General features: G+C 41.5%; 1 protein-coding gene across 17 annotated transcripts in view; it reads right to left on the bottom strand.

The window, feature by feature from the left end:
- PPFIBP1 (PPFIA binding protein 1) overlaps positions 1-15,587 on the bottom strand; it is a 172,528-nt gene extending 156,941 nt beyond the window's left edge. For 11 of the 17 annotated variants that reach the window (XM_027592500.2, XM_027592487.2, XM_027592494.2 and 8 more), the window contains exon 1: positions 15,378-15,587. The gene's annotated coding sequence lies outside the window, so the exon portion shown is untranslated. The remainder of the gene's footprint in view (positions 1-15,377) is intronic. The other 6 variants (XM_027592506.2, XM_027592504.2, XM_027592501.2 and 3 more) reach the window with 3 other exon arrangements.
- Positions 15,588-21,401: the final 5,814 nt, after the last annotated feature.

A 21,401-nucleotide genomic window follows, 5' to 3' on the forward strand; every position in this document is an offset into this window, starting at 1 on the left:
GACACATCCCGGCAAATGTGTCAATTTGTATTGTTTAGATGAGAGACTTCTGTCATTCTTTCAAATTTTTCCTCTGCACCAATAATCCTGACAGCCAGCCTCTCAGGAGCCTGAGTGGCTTGTCTGTGAATTTCCTTTCACTGCCTCCTATTCGACTGAAAAAATGCAGACTGCCTGCGGTGAACTTACTCAACTCTTAACCCTTCCGATCACATCTGTTTCTATTTCCCCATCCTTTCTTCTAGCCCATCTGAAGAAGGGCTCTTACGGAGTTCGGGCTAATGGGCCACTCTCCACCTGATTGTTCATGCTGCTTTCACATCACCACCCCCCGCACACCTGTGCCTGCTTCACACCAATCTATCGCAGCATGCTTCTCCTGGGTTGAGTCCTTGAAAGGCTGGGCTACAGGGCCACCTGCGGTGCATTCCTCCCTTGCAATCCTCAGTTTTTTGCACTCTGAATTGCATAGACTGCGCTCTCCAAGTTCATGAATGACCTGGCGGCTGGACCAGGGGCAGTTTCTCAGACCCATCCTTCTAACGGGTCTGTTGCGCCGGACGGCGAGCACAGTCCATGTGTGTTGGTCTGCCTCTCCCCCTTTGCTACCACCATCTTCCCCTTCTCTGGTCGCTCCCGCTCTTCCTCCTTTAATAAGTTTCTTTAGCCTCATCAGGTCTAAATGTCAAGAGTTCCCTGAAGGTTGTATATTTGTTTCTCTTTTTATTCTGCATCTTCTTCAAAAGAGGTGGAGGGGATTAAGAGATACAAACCTCCAGGGGTAAAATAAGTCACAGAGATTAGAATCACAGCAAAGGGAATGTGGTCAACAATATTGGAATAACACTGTTTGGTGACAGATGGTAACTACACCTATTGTGGTGAGCACCGCAGAATGGACAGAATTGCTACGGCGTGCCCCTGAAAATAATATAACGTTGTATGTCAACTTTCAATAAAAAATTTAATAAAACTAAAACTGGGAATATTTGATATATTGTACACAGCATAACAAACAGAAAATAACTAAATTTTCAATTTTGCTTTTTTAGTTTCTAAAGTATCTTATGGTTTGCTGTGTTTCTGCAGATTATGGGCATTTCTCTAAGATTTCCAGAAGTAAATCAAATGAAAGATAAGCTGTACTTATTACTTATCCATAACAGGACATCTTTTTTTTAAGATTTTTATTTATTTATTTGACAGAGAGAGACACAGCAAGAGAGGGAACACAAGCAGGGGGAGTGGGAGAGGGAAAAGCAGACTTTCCGCGGAGGAGGGAGCCTGACATGGGGCTCGATCCCAGGACCCCGGGATCATGACCTGAGCCGAAGGCAGACGCTTAACGACTGAGCCACCCAGGCGCCCCAGGACATCTTTTCTTGATATTAAACACTTTCATGGCCTACAAATAACTGATCAACATTAGATTCAAATAATCTTCAGAATGCCATGTTCTGTCATGTCTCCTTGCCCCATATTTTCTAGTCTTTTAAAAATATTTGATTATAAGAATGTTAATAAATATATGTAATGTGTAAAAAAAAAAAAAAAGAGTTCCCTGAAGGCTCTATACTTGCTTCTCTTTTTATTTGACATCTTCTTTAGTGAGTTCATCTATCTTACTCGTTATATAAAAGCTCCATGGAAATCATTCATCAAACTAGGATTTTGCCTAAACTCTAAACATAAACTCCAAATTTTTTTTTAAAGATTTTATTTATTTATTTGACAGAGAGTGGCAGAGAGAGTGGGAGAGTGAGAGAAAGCACAAGCAGAGGGAGCAGCAGAAGGAGAGGGAGAAGCAGACTCCCCGGCTGAGCAGGGAGCCCAATGTGGGACTTGATCCCAAGACCCCGGGATCACTACCTGAGCCACCCAGGTGCCCCCAAATCTCAAATTCTTAACATCTTCATGTGGATAAAATCAACTAACAGATAGATCTTAATAGCTTTTAACATGCCAAATACAGAAGTAAGCCAGAGGCAGTAATAGGAAGTGGTTGAAGATACTGACCCTAGAGACTGTACCTACCTGCATTTAAATATTGACTCCAACAGAGGACACTCCAAGATGGCAGAGGAATAGGAGACCCTAGTTTCATCTGGTCCCAGGAATTCAGCTAGATAGCTATCAAATTATTCTGAACACCTGTGAACTCAACAGGACCACTAAGAAAAGTTGCAACTCTACAAATAGAAAAGCGACCACTTTCTGCAAGAATGACAAGACGGAAAAACATCAAAAAAAAAGAGGGAACAAGAGGCAGTATGGACTGCCAGGGACCTAATCAGTATGGATATAAGTAAGATGTTGGAACTACAGTTCAGAGTAATGATTATAAACATACTAGCTGGGCTTGAAAAAAGCATAGAAGACACTAAAGAATCCCTTTCTGGAGAAATAAAAGAACTAAAATCTAATCAAGTCAAAATTTAAAAGGCTATTAATGAGATACAATAAAAAACGGAGGCTCTAACTGCTAGGATAATGAGGCAGAAGATTGAATTAGATATAGAAGACAAAATGATGGAGAATAAAGAAGCTGAGAAAAAGAGATAAACAACTACTGGATCATGAAGGGAGAATTCAAGAGATAACTGATACCATAAAGTGAAACAATATTAGAATAACTGGGATCCCAGAAGAAGAGGAAAGGTGGGGGGGAGAAGGTATACTGGAGCAAATTATAGCTGAGAACTTCCCTAATCTGGGGAAAGAAACAGGCACTGAAGTCCAGGAGGCACACAGAACCCCCCAAAAATCAGTAAAAATAGGTCCCAACACCCTGACATATAATAGTGAAACTTGCAAATCTCAGAGACAAAGAGAAAATCTTGAAAGCAGCTCAGGACAAAAGGTCTATAACCTACAAGGGTAAAAACATTAGACGGGCAGCAGACCTATCCACCAAGACCTGGCAGGCCAAAAACGACTTGGCATGATATATTCAGGGTGCTAAATGAGCAAACTATGCAGCCAAGAACACTTTATCCAGCTAGGATATCATTCAAAATAGAAGTGATAAAAAGCTTCCAGGACAAGCAAAAACTGAAAGAATTTGTGACCACGAAACCAGCCCTGCAAGAAATAATAAAAGGGATCCTTTAATCGAAGAGAGAGCCCCAAAGTAACATAGACCAGAAAGGAAGAGAGACATTATACAGAAACAGTGACTTTACATGTAATACAATGGCACTAAATTCATATCTTTCAATAGTTACTCTGAATATAAATACACTAAATGCTCCAATCAAAACACACAGGGAATCAGATTGGATTAAAAAAAAGCAAGACCCATGGATATGCTGTCTCCTAGAGACTCATTTTAGACCAAAAGTCACCTCCAGATTGAAAGTGAGGGGGTGGAAAATTATCATGCTAATGGACATCAAAAGAAAGTTGGGGTAGCAATCCTTTTATCAGACAAATTAGATTTTATATCAAAGACTGTAATAAGAGATGAGGAAGGAATAATACAATAATAGTGGGGGACTTTTAACACCCCACTCATTGAAATGGACAGATCATCTAAGCAGAAGATCAACAGGGAAACAAGGGCTATGAAAGACACACTGAACTACATGGACTTCACAGATATAGTCAGAGCATTCCATCCTAAAGCAACAGAATGCACATTCTTCTTCAGTGCACATGAAACGTTCTCCAGAATAGATCACATACTGGATCACCAATCAGGTTTCAACCGGTACCAAAAGATTGGGATCATTCCCTGCATATTTTTGGATCACAATGCTTTGAAACTGGAACTCAGTCACAAGAGGAAATTTGGAAAGAACTCAAATACTTGGGGGCTAAAGAGCATCCTACTAAAGAATGAATGGGTCAACCAGGAAATTGAAGAATTTTTAAAATTCATGGAAATAAATGAAAATGAAAACACAACTGTTCAAAACCTTTGGGATGCAGCAAAGGCAGTCCCAAGAAAGAAGTATATAGTAATACAAGCCTTTCTCATGAAACGAGAAAGACCTCAAATATACAACCTAACCTTACACCTAAAGGAGCTGGAGAAAGAACAGTAAATAAACCCTAAATCCAGCAGGAGAAGAGAAATAATAAAGATTAGAGTAGAAATCAATGAAATAGAAACCAAAAGAGCAGTAGAACAAGTCAACGAAACTAGGAGCTGGTTCTTTGAAAGAATAAGATCGATAACCCCCTAGCCAGACTTATCAAAAAAGAAAAGAGTAAGGACCGGAATAAAATCATGAATGAAAAAAGAGAGATGGAAACCAACACCAAAGAAATACAAGTACATATTATGAGCAACTATATGCCAACAAATCAGGAAATCTGGAAGAAATGGATGCATTCCTAGAGACATATAAACTATCAAAACTGAAATAGGAAGAAATAGAAAACCTGAACAGACCTATAACCAGCAAGGAAATTGAGGCAGTAGGCAAAAAATCTCACAACAAACAAGAGTTCAGGCCTTGATGGCTTCCCAGCAGAATTCTACCAGACGTTTTAAAAAGAATACCTATTCTTCTGAAACTGTTTCAAAAAAGAGAAATGGAAGGAAGACTTCCAAACTGTTTTTATGAGGCTAGCGTTACTTTGATCCCAAAACCAAAGACCCCACCAAAAAGGACAATTACAGACCAATATCCCTGATGAACAGGGATGCAAAAATGCTCACCAAGATACTAGCTAATAGGATCCAACAGTACATTAAAGGGATTATTCACCACGACCAAGTGGGATTTACTCCTGGGCTGCAAGGGTGGTTCAACATCCACAAATCAATTAGTGTGATACATCATATTGATAAAAGAAAGGACAAGAACCATATGATCCTCTCCACAGATGCAGAAAGAGCATGTGACAAATTACAACATCCTTTCTGGATAAAAATTCTGCAGTGTAGGGATAGAGGAAACATACCTCAATATCATAAAAGCCATATACAAAAAACCCACAGTGAATATCATCCTCAATGAGAAAAAACTGAGAGCTTTTCTCCTAAGGTCAGGAACATGGCAGGGATGTCCACTATCACCCACTGCTATTCAACATAGTACTAGAAGTCCTAACCGCAGCAATCAAACAAAAAGAAATAAAAGGCATCCAAATTGGCAAGGAAGAAGTCAAACTCTCACTCTTCACAGATGACATGATATTCTATGTAGAAAACCTAAAAAACTCCACCCCAAAATTGCTAGAACTGATACAGGAATTCAGCAGGATATAAAAAAATCAATGCACAGAAGTCAGTTACATTTCTATACAGCAACAATGAGACAAAAGAGAAACTAAGTAGTCAATCCCATTTACAATTGCACCAAAAACCATAAGGTACCTAGAAATAAACCTAACCAAAGAGGTAAAAGGGTCTGTAATCTGAAAACTATAGAACATTTATGAAAGAAATTGAGGAAGACACAAAGAAATGGAAAAACATTCCATGCTCATGGATTAGAATATTGTTAAAATGTCTACGCTACCTAGAGCAATCTATACATTCAATGCAATCCCTACCAAAATACCATCAACTTTTTTTCACAGAGCTGGAACAAACCTAAAATTTGTATGGAACCAGAAAAGACCCCAAATAGCCAGAGGAATGTTGAAAAAGAAAAGCAAAGCTGGTGGCATCACAATTCCAGACTTTAAACTCTGTTACAAAGCTGTAATCATCAAGACAGTGTGGTACTGGCACAAAAACAGGCACATAGATCAATGGACAGAATAGAGAACTCAGAAATGGACCCTCAACTCTATGGTCAACTAATCTCTGACAAAACAGGAAATAACCAATGGAAAAAAGTCTCTTCAATAAATGGTACTAGGAAAATTGGTCAGCCACATGCAGAAGAATGAAACTGGACCATTTTCTTACACCACACACAAAAATACTCAAAATGGATGAAAGACTTAAATGTGAGACAGGAATCCATCAAAATGCTAGAGAACACAGGCAGCAACCTCTGTGACCTTGGCTGCAGCCACTTCTTGCTAGACATGTTTCCAAAGGCAAAAACGAACTACTGGGACTTCATCAAGATAAAAAAGTTTGCACAGCAAAGGAAACAGTAGACAAAGCCAAGACAACTGACAGAATGGGAGAAGATATTTGCAAATGTCTTATCAAATAAAGGACTATATCCAAAATCTATAAAGAACTTATCGAACTCAACACCCAAAGAATAAAAAAATCCAGGCAAGAAATAGGCAGAAGACATGAACAGACATTTCTCTAAAGAACACATACCGTAAATAAAATTTAAAAAAAAAAAAAAAAGAACACATACCAATGGCCAACGGGCACATGAAAAAATGCTCAACATCACTCAGCATCAGGGAAATACAAATCAAAACCACAATGAGATACCACCTCACACCAGTCAACATGGATAAAATTAACAAGTCAGGAACAACAGATGTTGGCGAAGAAGCAGAGGAAGGGGAACCCTCTTACACTGTTGTTGGGAATGCAAACTGGTGCAGCCGCTGTGGAAAACAGTATGGAGGTTCCTCAAAAAGTTGAAAACAGAGCCACCCTGTGACTGAGCAATTGCACTACTGGGTATTTACCCCAAACATACAAATGCAGTGATCCAAAGGGGCAACTAGACCCCAATGTTTATAGCAGCAATGTCCACAATAGCCAAACTATGGAAAGAGCCCAGATGTCCATCCACAGATGAATGGAAGAAGAAGATGTGGTGTGTATATATATATATATATGTGTGTGTGTGTGTGTGTATACACACACACACACAATGGAATACTACTCAGCCAGCAAAAAGAATGAAACCTTGTCATTTACAACAATGTGGACAGAACTAGAGGGTATTATGCTAAGCGAAATAAGTCAATCAGAGAAAGACAATTATCATATGATCTCACTCATATCTGGAATTTAAGAAACAAAACAGAGGAGCATAGGGGAAGAGAGGAAAAAATAAAACAAGACGAAATCAGAGAGGAAGACAAACCATGAGACCCTTAATCACAGGAAACAAACTGAGGGTTGTTGGAGGGGAGGTGGGTAGAGGGATGGGGTAATTGGGTGATGGGCATTAAGGAGGTCACATGATGTAATGAGCACTGGGTACTATATAAGACTGATGAATCACTGACCTCTAGCTCTGAAACTAATACATTATATGTTAATTAACTGAATTTAAATTAAAAAAATTGAATTTAAATTTTAAAAAATACTGAGTCCAACATGCACAATCTAGGGAAATTCATCTAGCCTCTCGGTGCCTCAGATTCCTCCTCTGTAGTATAGGAATAATAACAATACCTTTTCTTAGGGCTGATGTAGGGATTAAATCTAAGTTAAAATATGTAAGGTGCTTAGAATAGTGCTTGGTACGTGCCAAGTGCTGCCTAAGCATTAGCTATTACTTTATTCTAAAAACCTAATAAGACAGATACTATTATTTTACCCATTTATATAATGGAATGAAGACAAAGGTAAGTTATTGTGGGTCATGATGGAATCTCAAACTCCGGGTGTTCAATTCTTAATCCTTCCTATTTCCCAATAAAATTCAACTTTCACTTGTGTGCCATTTTTCTTAAGATTTTATTTATTTATTTTATTTGAGAGAGCGCGCACGCACAACTTGAGTAGGGGGGAGGGGCAGAGGGAAAGGGAGAGAATCCCAAGCAGACTCTGCACTGAGCACACAGCCCAACACGGGGCTCGATCTCAGAGTCCTGAGATCATGACCTGAGCCAAAATCAAGAGTCGGATGCTTAACTGACTGAGCCATCCATGTACCCTGATGCCTTTCTTGATTAAAGATGTTTTGCCCCTCTCCCCACCCCTCATCACTTATATTCCAATAACATCCAACATACTATTTCCGAAGTCATCTTTATAACATAATTCTCATAATTCTCCCCACCTTTAAAAAAAAAAATCGCATGTTAAAGCATAATCTTGTCACTCTCTTAAAAACCATCTAAGGGCTGGCTCCATTACATCCTCCTTCTCTTAATATTGATCTCTGTATCTTATCTTTCTCTAAAATTAATCTCACTACCTTCTACATTTCCCACAAAAGCCCAGCATGCTCATCTCCCCCCGCTGCCTCAAAATCTCCTACTCCTTCCAGACCCATTCAAATCCCACCTCCTCCAGGGATCCCACCAAACCCAACCCTTCCTTGGAGTGACTCATCTAGCTCATCCGATCTTCCCACACCTACCTCCCAAAGACCCAACAAATCGATTTTTTGAACTTTAATTCTTTTTATATTTCAGAACTAATGCATGAATGTTGTAAAATAAACATTAATACGCTTTTTTAAAAAATTAAACCCCCTTTCATCTTCCCTGCCATGTTAATCTACCTCCCATAAATCACCCCATTTAATCGTTTTTCATGCATTAACAAGTATAAACTATACATAACTGCTTGGCAGTTTTTCTTAATATATAACAGACATATGTATAAATCAACATGGTTTTTTTCCCAACCATTTTAACAGCTAAACAGAAGTCTAAATCTGTTTTTTATTATGGTTTTGTGTAAGGAGAGCCATCTCCTTTCTGCCCCCATCTCCCATATGTGAATATTCTCAAGGGTAAAGGCCATGTTTTGTTCTTACATCTTCAAGAGGACCTCATACCAAGGCCAAACATTCCTTAAACACATACATTATCGTACTGAGTCCTCATAACCAACCGAGTATTCCCATTTCACAGAAAACAAAAGCACACAGCCAGTAAGGACAAGGGATTCTAATCTACATTTCTCTGACTCTACAGTCCACACCCTTCCTCCCCAGGCTATAGTTAATAAATTTTTCATAAGGACATCCTTTGCTTTTTCAACCAAAGTTGAAAGACAAAAGAGCTCCAAGTATTCTGGTGTTTGTAGGTGAGGCTGAGGCTAAGAGATGCGCACTGGCCCAATGGCGAGTACACGCAGGTGAGCGGTTGCAGCTGTAAAGCTACTCTACCATTCAGTCCTTCAGTCTGTTTACTGAGAACCTACCAGAAGTTGAACTACTTGCCTCTTCCTCTACAGGCTCCCCGTTACACTCTCCCTCAGGAGTAGTTGCCACCATTTGTTGAAAATCTCTGTGCCTAATGTGCCGTTATTATTTCTATTAATAATTTCTAATTATTTTGAAATTATTTCTAAAAATTCTATGAAACAAATATCATCACCACCATTTTAAAGATGGGAACACCGAGACGCGGAGAAGTTAGATTATGTGCCAATACTAGACTATAATAAATAACGAAACCAGGGTAACTGAGGCGCCTGGGTGGCTCAGTCGTTAAGCGTCTGCCTTCGGCTCAGGTCATGATCCCAGGGTCCTGGGATCGAGCCCCGCATCAGGCTCCCTGCTCTGCGGGAAGCCTGCTTCTCCCTCTCCCGCTCCCCCTGCTTGTGTTCCCTCTCTCGCTGTGTCTCTCTCTGTCAAATAAATAAGTAAAATCTTTAAAAATAAAATAAAATAAATAACGAAGCCAGGATTCAAGCCGAGGGTCTGCGTGGCTCCAGACTGACTACTCTTTTGTTGTACAGAATACCGCCTTTCAATTCTTACAGAAAAGATGAACTATGACTTTTTAAAATTTAGACTCAGGATTACATCTGGCTACAAGTAACAGACCCAACTCCTGTGGTCTAACCAAATAGAGATTTTCTTTCTCTCCCAGAAAGTCAAGAAATGGGCAGACAAGGTCTGGTATAGGAGTTCCAAAATGCCATCAGCTTCTCAGCTTGCTTAACCCTTAAGCTTCTTGTCTTTGGTCACAAGATGGCTTCTCCAGTTAGAAAACAGCTTTCAGGGGCGCCTGGGTGGCTCAGTCAGTTAAGCGTCTGCCTTCGGCTCAGGTCGTGATCCCACGGTCCTGGGATAGAGCCCCATGTCGGGCTCCTTGCTCAGTGGGGAGTCTGCTTCTCCCTCTCCCTCCGCCTCTTCCCCCTGCTCATGCTCTGTCTTTCTCTCTCAAATAAAGGAATAAAATCTTAAAAAAAAAGAAAAAAAAAGAAAGAAAGAAAACAGCCTTCATGTTCCAAGGAGAAAAAAGTACAAAGGGCAAAAGGTGAGCTCAGAGAGGCCATCCCCTTATAAGAGCTTTTGAAAGTGGGGAGGGAGCCCAACCCACCTACTTCCATCTCACTGGCCAAGACTATAGCACTTAGACACCCTGCAGGGGATTCTGGAAAAATTAAGTTTTTTGTTTTTGTTTTAAACCAGCCATGGTGTAAATTAAACAAAATGGGGTTAGCTGTAGGGAAGATATGGGTGGGATGGATTCTGGTTGGCATCTAGCTGGGTCTGCCCCAGACAGTGATGTAGAGCACAAGTCACCCTAGAGAATCAAGGTACTCTGGGGAGGAAAAAAAAAGCAATGAAAGAACCTTAACTCCCTATTTAGAAACTTTCTCGTTGTGCAAAGTCACAAACTGATGGGGGGGGGGGTGGCTGGAAGAATGTGAACGCATCCATAGCAGCTGATCCAGAGGAAAAACACTGAGAGCCAGGTGACTTCACACAAATTATTCTGGCCAACTCACAGGTTCAACGGGAGTGTTCCCTCAGAGTCCTCCACTGTTCCCCTTCCTCCCACTCACTCACTTCCCAGTTAATATAGATGAGACCCTACAGGCTCACTGGACTCTTCTATCATTCATCAGTAGTGGAGAGTGTCCAAATTCTGGTTCAAACAAAATAAAACTCTCTACTATGTGTTGTTATAAGCAGCAGCATCTTTAGACACAGATAATGGTTGCAGAAACATGACTTATGCAACCACTGTAGCCACACTAACAAGTTAGAATATTAAGTAGGCCATCGAGTTCTAGCCTTGTTTTCACTTTCTCCCAAATAAACTCCATAAACTGTCCTCACAAAAACCTCATAAAACTCTATGGTGGCAAGATGACATTTGTGCAAGGACCGTAGCGAGAAAGGTGACAAACAGCCAGCAAAAAAGGACTAGATTCCGTGAGCTAGATCCTACATACAGAGATACAAGAGAACGTAGGCATATTTAGTGATATGGTAGAGTATTACGTGCATAGCATGAAAGAATGAATACACTTCCCAGTGGGCCTCGTACTTCTTCCCAAGAACTCCCTTGCCTGCCTAAAGAATTTGGCCACTCCTTTATGAATGGGCTTGCCAATGAAAACAGCATCTTTACTCTCTCCTACCAAGTAAAATTGTTTGCCCTTGTTAACACACACACACACACACACACACACACACACACACACACACTAGGAATCAGTCCACCTGCTCTCTTGAATTTGTATCTGTTTTTATGTCAAATGCTTGATTTCCCTAAATTAAAAGGGATGTGAAAACACCTAGCCTTCCTCTGAAGTTCAGGGGGTGTCCATAAAATCTACAGCTAGCCCCAGACGTTACAGTACTTGATCTTCTTCCTCCAGGATTCATAGTCAAGCCATGAGCATTTGCCAGAATGACTGATATCAACTACAATTTGAGTTGGTACAATTCCTTCAGTCATGGATATTGTTACGTACACCGCTGGACAGAAACCACCAAATGATCTTTCTATTCTGAACTCATTTATGCTTGCCAACGAAAACACGGATTTGCATGGGGGCCAGTCAAAATGTGAGTCACAGCAAGTTCTAGGGAGACACAAAACCCAAGTCCAGTCACAAATTGTGACACCACACCCACCAGGACCACACTCAGGGTCCAAAGCCACATTTCAGAAATAGAAGCTCTTTAACGGGTATACACCACTACACATTTCACTCAGACCCTCCCCTCCCCAACAAAAGTGCTTAACAAGGGTGCAAACTTGAAACTCCTGGGAGAGCCCATTTTTTTAATCTAAAATCTAGTTGTCTGGCATTTTAGATCCTTCAAAATGGAAAAAAATATTGCAGCAAAAGTCATGACTTGGCCTTTTGAAACATTGTCCACTTACGCCAAACTGGCATCAATAATGACTAGATTTAAAATAAACAGCGTAAAAGAAATAGAAGAGTCTTTGTATTTTTTGTAGGGTGGGTTGGTTCAGTTTAGTTTTTTAAGCCATTACCTCCAATTAATAAAACATCAGTCTTTGTGGCTGTAATGTATGTGACAAAAGCTGTCGGCTTTTTGACTAGGAAAAAGGTTCTGACATGCACGGTGAGGAGTTTGAGGAAAAAATGGAATACACCACAGATGAAGCAACCGCACAAGCCCAGAGCAGTTTTTGGACAGTTTGATGACTGATTTAACTGTGAAATTATCAACCTTTAGTTGAAGGGAACAGAAGACAGACACTTTGTTCCATTTATCCCCAAACAACACCCAGTGTCACTGATCTTAACAGCTTTGCATCTCATACTTATACCCATCTGTTCAACCATGGGTAAAAAATAATAATTTTCAGCTCCCTGAAATATTTCACGATTGGCTGCTCAACTGTGACTTTTTCTTAATTTCAGAACTAATATGGCTTTCTAGGGAAATCTCTGGGAATAAAAAGGCCATCATTATGCATTATCTCTTGGCTAGGTCTCCACTTTGAAGCAGTATTTCTTTAATAAAGAATCAAGACACACACCCAAATGTGAATGAATAGTCATTATTTCACTCACTGTTTTGAAAAGATAATTCAAATCAGGTCAGAAACATGTAATAGTATCTTTGAAAAGACAGAATCAGATGAATGAGGTCTTCTTTCAGATAAGAGTTTGAACAATGTGCTGTTTGGGATTTGGGAACCTTTTTTGAGAGAGCGAGCGAGCACAGGTGGAGGGGGGGTAGAGGGAGAGAGAGAATACCAAGCAGACTCCCCACTGAGTGGGGAGCCCAATGCAGGGCTCGATCCCAGGACCCCGAGACTATGACGTGAACCGAAACCAAGAGTCAAACCCTCAACCAACTAAGCCACCCAGGCAAACATTTTTAAATGGAAGATTTAAAACTCAAAAAGTTAATTTTAATGTAACAAATTACCAACATAATTGAAATTAACTATAAAAATACAAATAGTTCCTGAATATGAAAGGCACATGTTTAACAAGGAGTCAGCTAGTCAGTAACAGGGAAAAAGTGACCTTGTTCTGATTTATCTCATGCTGGTACAGTGAGTGACAAAAAGACTACATAAACAGTTAAGCTCTCCCTCACTGAACTTGTTTCCAAAAAATGTCTATGATGTCCTTGAAATTAGGTACTATTGATCTGGAACTACACTGTTCCCTGCATTTCAAGTCAACATCTATCTGCCCACAAAGGCCAGATTATCCTATTTTTTTAAAGTAGCTATCGGAAGTAGGATAGTTGTTGGTTAAAGAGAATTTAACTAAAACCTGATCCTACACAACTCAATAACTCAAATATCTTTCAAATTTTGTCCTTTAAAAGTACTTTGTTTTATTATGCCCTACCTGCCTTATAAACACAGGGAAAGGGAAATAAATTGGTTAAAACTAAGTACATAAAATAAGTGTTATTACTCAAACTGTGAATGAAATTTAAAACACTGGCATATTCAAGTCCCTAAGCCAGGACTAGTTTCCCGGAAAGAAAGCATAAATTGGAATTTGGCACATCAGGACAACGTCATAAAGATGCTCTTTACTTGACTGGTTATTACAAACTGCAGTTTGAACACTCTATCAACCAAGGCTCCAGTGAGCTCACTTTAGCACACAGGAATTCCACATTACCTTCTCTTTCCCACTGAAAAAGTACACTGGAAAATACAGTATGTTTTACATACTTCCCACAGAACATAAATAGAAAAGACCCATTCACCACTATTTCAGAGCCAGTAAGCAATTGTTATGTCTTAGCCCCAAAACACAAACCAAAATTAAAATGTTCTGACCTTTTCAGTAAAACGCACCTTCCCTTTGCAAAAAGCCTGCTCCTTATCCACTCTGTACTAATTTTTTCAAGAAGAATAATACAGACCCAGGTGTTTTATAAACAACAGCAAAACAAAACACTTCTTTCTAGCTCTGAAATCTGATTGTCATCAGCTAGAAAGACGGAGAACCCCATCTACGAAGTCCTGTGTTCCCTATTTCCCTCCATGGGGTTTATAAGATGTAATGTGGCTTTTCTTTCTTTCCTCACCTCCTGGAAATGCCCTTTCATTCAAGGCACCTGGGACGCAGCTTTTGCCTCACAATTAAGTTCACACCTGACCTGGCAACAGAAGGATCTTCACTGCTGAGGAACAGTGGTGAATGAAAAGGGAAACTTGACTCCCAAGTCTCAGCTCATGTGTTTTTTGTTTTTTTTTTCCTTCTCCAAAAGAAAGAGCCTCAAGCACTGATAAGTGAGGGTTCTGAATCAGTTTATGGAGTTAATTCTTTTCCCAAGAAAGTCAATCACCACCAATTAGTGACCTGGGCACACAAGATCTCCAAACAGGAAAAAGGGTTTCAAACAGGAAATAAACAAAAACCAGAATTCTACACCTCCACTTCTCAAAATATCTTTTCCTCCCAACAGCCAATTGCTTTTTCCTAACTTCCAAACTTGGACACTAAATCAAGTTCTTCTTCTATTGCTCTTTGCACTTCTTGTTGAAAGGAAGGATTGTTTTGGTCCCACATGTTGAAAAAGCCATGTTCCTATAATTAAGAGTTCGTATGCCACGCCTTCCACCCCATTTCCCTGTGAAAACTCTCTTCTCCAAAAATAATCCCGGAAAACCCAACTACCAGTCCTCATCCTTTCCTCAAGCAGCCACAGGGAACAGATGTGAGGATTCTCAGCAGCTTTCCTAACCTCTCCAGATCACAAAGTTGGCAATGAAAGGGATTCTGTTAAAATGTCAGAGTGAAAAGGAGTTGGAGTTTTAGAAGTGTGCCCCCAAGAGACGATTTTTTCCCACAGCTCATAATTAATACACCCCAGCTGAATTTCTCACATCCTGACTGGACCATATAAAAGGATTTTTTACGTTAATATATAAGAATATTAAGAATAACAATGATATTCTTTCATTTAAATCAACATGTAACAGGCCACAGGGAAACTAAAAATACAAACCTTTCGTTCTCTCTCAAAGGGCATAAATTTTGAGTCGAAACTTGCGACATCTTTAAATACCGCCCCCCAACACACACACAGTTCTCTAATTGGGGTTCTCAAGTATTACTGGGAGACCAGGGTGTGGGGGTCTAAGGACACAGACAATACCTTACCTGTCCTTCCTGGAGGTACTTTTCACATATAAGCTAGTTGGGAGCCCCAGGAGTTAAGCCCTACCCCCCCCCAAAAAAAGTTCCCGTTCCCCCTGGGACGTTTCCCCCTGGGAAACAGGAGTGAGTTGGAAAGGAAATAGAGCCGGGGAAAAGGAGGAGCAGCTGCAACACCCAGCTGCAACCACACAACGGTGCAACTTCCCTCTGGTCTCCGAGAGCAGCCAAACGCCCTTACCTGGGGGGTGGAGAGCCGCCGGCACTACTTCCAAAAGTTCTGGTTCACCTTCCGTCCGAGTTCAAAGCCCCGGCAAGGCTGCCCCGCCGCAGGCTCCCAGCCCGAGCCCTTTCCCGTCCGGCTCCCGCCTTCCCCACCCTCTCAGCCCTGCACCATGTCAGGAATCCGGGCAGGCACCGAGCTGGGAGCTGACATCACTCCCAGTTCCAGGTACCTCCCCCTCCCACCTCCCACTCGCCTTCTCTCCTCCCTCCCTGCGGGAATTAGCCAAAGAGAGTTCGCAAGGGGGTGGGGTCGGCCGCGCCCGGGCGCCCGCTGATTGGGTCCGGGGGCCGTCACTCAGAGGAGTCAACTAATTTTATACATTCCTCGCCGAGCGAGACCAGGGCTGGGAGTGGGTGGTGGTGGTGGTAGAAAAAGGAAAAAATGCTGCCTTTCCTGCTATCTCTAAGAAATGGAGGTGATGGTATGGGGAAGAGCCTTGCGGGTCGTGTTTTGAACTTCTCTTGGCGCATTTACTACATCCCAGATCGGAAACGAAACTAACCCACCCCGGCCCCCTTTCTAAGGAAAAACAATTGCCTCTGTGTCACGGGCAAGTACGAGTCCGGCGGCGCGTGGAGCAGAAAATGGCTAGCTTTTAAGTCATGCAAATAAAGGAAACCGCCAGCTCGCTCTTCTACCCTTTTATCTTGGGGCGGCTGGGTGTTTCTTTAGATGGGGAATTTAGAACTTCAAAAGCTCCGGAAAGGTTGGGAAGAGAATCCTAGAAACCGCGACCCAGCTCTGGATTGTTAACTGGTGGCGTTATCAGCCATGTGCTGTTTTTGCTTTGAGCGGTGAAAATCACACCCCACGAGCTTCCGGGCAAATAAAATTGAATCTCCGAAGTAAGAAAAATTACTATTTACCTTTTTAAGTGCCTTAAGGCTGTTGCTTTCCTTGCGCCCCTGAAAGCGGGGGGGGGGGGGGGGGGCGGGGGGAGAATCTCACAATTGAGTTCAACAAGCCACATGAGAATAGTTACTGTTGAATGGAGCCAATTGCAGTGGCTGAGCTATCAATTAAGAATTAACTAACATTTACCCCTGACGGATATCATGCTGTATAATCCCCTTGGCTAACAGAACAGAATGATTCTCAGGAGACGGTTCTTTCAGTTTGCCTAATACCTGATACAAGACAGAACTGAATGGTGAACCGTGGCTCTATTTATATGAGCTATAGATAGCATATTATCCATTATCTTCTGGAAGTACAATGAATTAAGTATTGGCATTCTTTTGGTTTGTATTGTTTGTTTGATGACAACATCTCCTACATTTCACCAGTCTGCCAAAAATTATAGACAGATGCACAGAGTCAAACACTGTGTCTCACTTGATCCTCACAACCATCCCATAAAGTGTTACTAGCCCCACTTTAACATAAGGAATCAAAGGCTCAGCCAGATAATGTAAGTAAATTACTCCAGAACATCCAGAAACGGGGTTGAAACCAAGATCCATTTGACCCCCGCCCCCCCAACCATTGTTTCTCTTTACAGTGGCGATTGCTCACAATGAACACTCAAACACTATAATGCTGAAAAAAATCCATAGACCCAGGCCTCTGCTCTCACAGATCTACTTTCTATTATCACCATTATGCTGTGTGTCAGACCTATGCTATGCCAACGTCCTAACTTATTTCTCATTTCATTTTTCCCCAGCTCTAAGTCTTTCTATGCATCACCACCAAATGAGTTTTCTAAAACACTTTGCTTTTGGGCGCCTGGGTGGCTCAGTTGGTTAAGCGATTGCCTTCGGCTCAGGTCATGATCCTGGAGTCCCGGGATCGAGTCCCGCATCGGGCTCCCTGCTCGGCGGGGAGTCTGCTTCTCCCTCTGACCCTCCCCCCTCTCATGTGCTCTCTCTCTCTCATTCTGCCTCAAATAAATAAATAAAATCTTTAAAAAAAATAAAACACTTTGCTTTTGCCATCGACATCTTCCCCTCTAAATTAGGTCCCCTTTCCCTACAATTCTTAGCTAGCCACTTAAAACCCTCCCTAACCTGGTCTCTATTTATCTTTCCCACCTTAATCTCCTACTTCACTCCCGGGAAACCCTCTGCGATAGTCAAACTGGTCTGTCACAGATCCCTGCTTGACTCCACCTTCTGGCCTCTCTGGAATCCCCGCTCTTCAGTGTGTTAAGTCTTGCCCTTCTCTCAAAGCCTAACTAAGACCTAGTCCTCCGAAAAAGGGCTTGGGGTCCATTGCCCAGTTCTAGCACTTAATTGCTGTATAACTGGCAAGTCACTAAAACTTTCCACATCAGAAACCTCGATCACCTCCTTTATAAAATGGGGCTGATAATACACCAAAGGTAATTGTAAGGGTTACTGAGATTGCCCAGAGGTACAAACATATGGTTAAATACATCCAGTTTTATATATTTCCATATCTTCGCACAGGATTAAGCAAGCTCCATGCTCAATCCTCTTTGTATTCCTTATACCCAATTCACTAAAAATATAGGACTACAGAAAAATGGATCATCATATCACCCCTGACCCCCCTCCATTCCTGAATGCACCCAGAACCCAAATAATCTCACCATAACACACAGCTGCACACCCTCTCTCTCATACATTGGCCAAATCCTTCCCTTTTCCCACTCTTTCATCATCCATGCAACAATCCTTAACTCATTTTCTGCACAAACCACTTAACCTGCCTCTTAGCCACTCATCCTTCCCCTCCCTCAGTCAGGGACACAATTGTCAGTAGTGCCTGTTGCCTGCTTTGCTCCCCAAATGCCTTGGAACAGTGGCCGGATGGCTACCAGTCAGTCATTCATCCAGCCCCAGTCATAGGAAGGCTGTATCCAGGCTCACATTCTACAACCAGCAGCAGATGGGGGAGGGACTGTCCCACCCCCATAGGGATGGCAGGATAGAATAACAGGAAGTTGCCTCCCATCCCCTCTGCAGCTGGAATGATAACAGCTGGCCTCAGAGTCTAGAAAACAAAAGAGACAAGAGGAGAGCTGAAAACAGGCAGAGGCTGGAACAGTAGTGTTCAAACCAGGGGTTCCAGAGTGGGTGAGAAGGAACCAGTGGGCAAGATTTCAGCCTGCTTCCTCCCCCCCCCCTCGCTCCCCCTTAATGGGAGTTAGAGCTTCTCTCTGTTCTATGTTGCGGCTTCAGCATAAGGCTTCATTTTTTTTTTTAAAGTGTGTGTGTGTGTGTGTGTGTGTGTGTATATTATGTATATAATATATATATATATATATATATATATATGCTTTGAGAAGCCCCAAAGGATTGGAACAATGTAGCAGAAGCAAAATAGGGTTCCTGGTGAGCAGACACCCAGAGTTTACCCACTATCCTGGATTCTAGCCGACTTAATGGAAAATCCATTTACAACTCTTGTGGTTTCAACACTAATTAGCTCTGTAGGTCTAGATATCTATTTTCTGCCTAGTTATTCCTATGGTTAGCCTTACCTTTAGTACCTATGAGTGGTGCCAGATGCTAACACTATGGGGTGTGGGTGGGGAGAGGAACATTTTGAAAGCAGGAGAAAACCTGCAGAGAGTAACAAAAATAGAACTTGAAATAGCCCCCAAAGGTCATCTGATACAACCCCCTATTGGATGCAAGGAGCCCTTCTATAGCATCCTCGACAAGTAGCCTCCTTGTAAGCCCTGCTTGGATTCACCAGGAGCATACAAACTCAGAGAGCAGCCCACCACTCAAGATCTTTCTCCTAGTAAGCAGATACTGCCTTTCTGACTTTCTCCTCCAAAGACCTCAGCCTTGTGTCTCATTTAATCCTCATAACCACTCATTAAGGTGAGTGTTATTATCCCCCTTTTAACATAAGGAATCAAAGACTCAGCAAGGTTATGTAAGTAAATTGCTCCAGAATACTCAGAACTGGAATTGAAACCAAGGTCTCTGACTTCAAGCCATTTTTTCTTTATACGTCTAAAGCCTTGCTTGTCCACCATTTACCCTTTTTCAGTTCTATCCTCCCAAATAACAGGGAACAGGCTGACTTTTTGTTCCTGCATCCCCAAGCCTGTGCAGACGTGAGGACACATCCCACACTTAGTTTATTTAGATGCAGATACCAAGAGAGGTTCACCTGACTCATCAAGGTCACATCACATGCCTGTCTGGTCTTTACAGGCTTCCCGCAGCCACTCTCTAAAGCACTCTTGATCACTCTTGACTTCTTTCAAAACACTTCGTGCCTTTCCCAGGGAACAAAGCCCAAACTCTCTTTGGGCATCAAAAGGACCTTACATCCCTTACATCCTGGTCTCCAATTTACCTTTCTGCATTTAGTGATCCACTTTTCTTCGTATTCGCATGCTGTGCAAACTGAGTGACTTTGCACCCATATTCCCTAATAATGTTTCTTCTTCAGTTAAAGATGATTTTTGCCCACTTTTAGTAAAATCTACCTCACAGGGTTGTTGTGAGGATTTGAGGAGACATCATGTACAAGGTGACAGAGCACATTGCCTGACACATAAGACATCAGTAAACATATTTTCCTTTTTCTTATGCCACAAAACAATTGTACTATTATTTTTAGAGAGGGCTTATGTCCCTCACTGACTAAGTTCCTGAGGACAGGATGCCAATTTGTGTTATCTTTATGTTCTTTAGGGAATCTAAAGCCCTGCTTCATCCTATAGACATTCAATAGAAATTCACTGAATGAATGAATGAATGAATGAATGCTGTCTTTTACTTAAAACTTCTAACCTGCCAGGAGCTACCTCTTTAGAAGCTCAGGAAGAACTGGACCAGAGTTGTCTTAAAGGATCTGGGTGCCTCAGACTGTTCTTATCCCGATCACACTGCTAAACACAGAGTGAGTTGGACACATGGTATAAATCATGAACCCAAATTCAAATGAAACAAGCTTAGCTTTAGAATTCTTTCTAAAGGAAATTGCCGCTTATTCCATCTGATTCTAAGCATGGCATCGGTGATAACCCAGGCATCATTTTAATATCCTTTAGCTGGATAATAAGCCACGACTCAGCTATCACCACTGACATCATCTATGAACACAACATTCCTCCCTATTCCCTTCCTGCCCATGGAGACAGGTTAGAAATAGGACCAGTATCTCCCTTCAAGCAGGGTCTTATTTCAATCACTCTTCCCTTGCAACCGGATTGCCCTCGTTATTCTCTGGTTACCTGCCAGACAAATTCAAAAACCCGGCTACATTCAATTACCCATTTCATTATTCTATTTATAAATGGAAAACAACTTTAATTAAAAATAGAGACTATTGCTTTTCCTGGTCTTTGATTAATGTTCAATTAATGGCTAAACTAAACAAATTGAATTCCCTTAAACAGTTAAGCCCATTTACAAACATAGTTAATTGAATTTCCTAAAAAGCATGTCTGGCTCCTATACTCTGAGAGAGGCCAAGAAGATGGCTAGTCGGTCCTTTCAGTACACAACAACGATTCCTCTCTTCCATTCCATGCAGATGTTCTTCCCAAGCAGGCCAAAGCCAGGCTGTCCAGGGGTGACAAGTCACTACCATTCCTTGCTACCAACATGCACTGTGCACAAGACTTTTTAGAGGTCCCAGGAATGTGCCCAATCAACAGCAGAGCATTATTCATAACCAGTAACTCCCACCTTGATTTTCACCTGCCACAATATTTAGTAAGGCTCATTTTTCAAATAGTATATCGTGGCTCACTACTAATCAAAATTTACCCAGCTTGACAGTTGTAGTGTACCCCATTCTCTGGACCAGTGCCACATGATTCCCAGGCCACAGACTAATCCATTAATTTCTACCCCACTCACCTTTTCACCTGGACAATCATTAATTTACTGTTGCTTTGTTCAGTCTCTCCTAATCCTTAACTAGAATTCTTCTACTTAACTAGAATTTATGTTTTAAATGGCATGTTAGATTTCAGTCCAGAAACTTCTAGGGGTATTAAGAGGAATGAGTTTTAGTTAGAACAGATGTAAAATGAGGATGGGA

The sequence above is a fragment of the Zalophus californianus genome, chromosome 9, assembly GCF_009762305.2.
Source record: "Zalophus californianus isolate mZalCal1 chromosome 9, mZalCal1.pri.v2, whole genome shotgun sequence".
NCBI lineage: Eukaryota > Metazoa > Chordata > Mammalia > Carnivora > Otariidae > Zalophus > Zalophus californianus.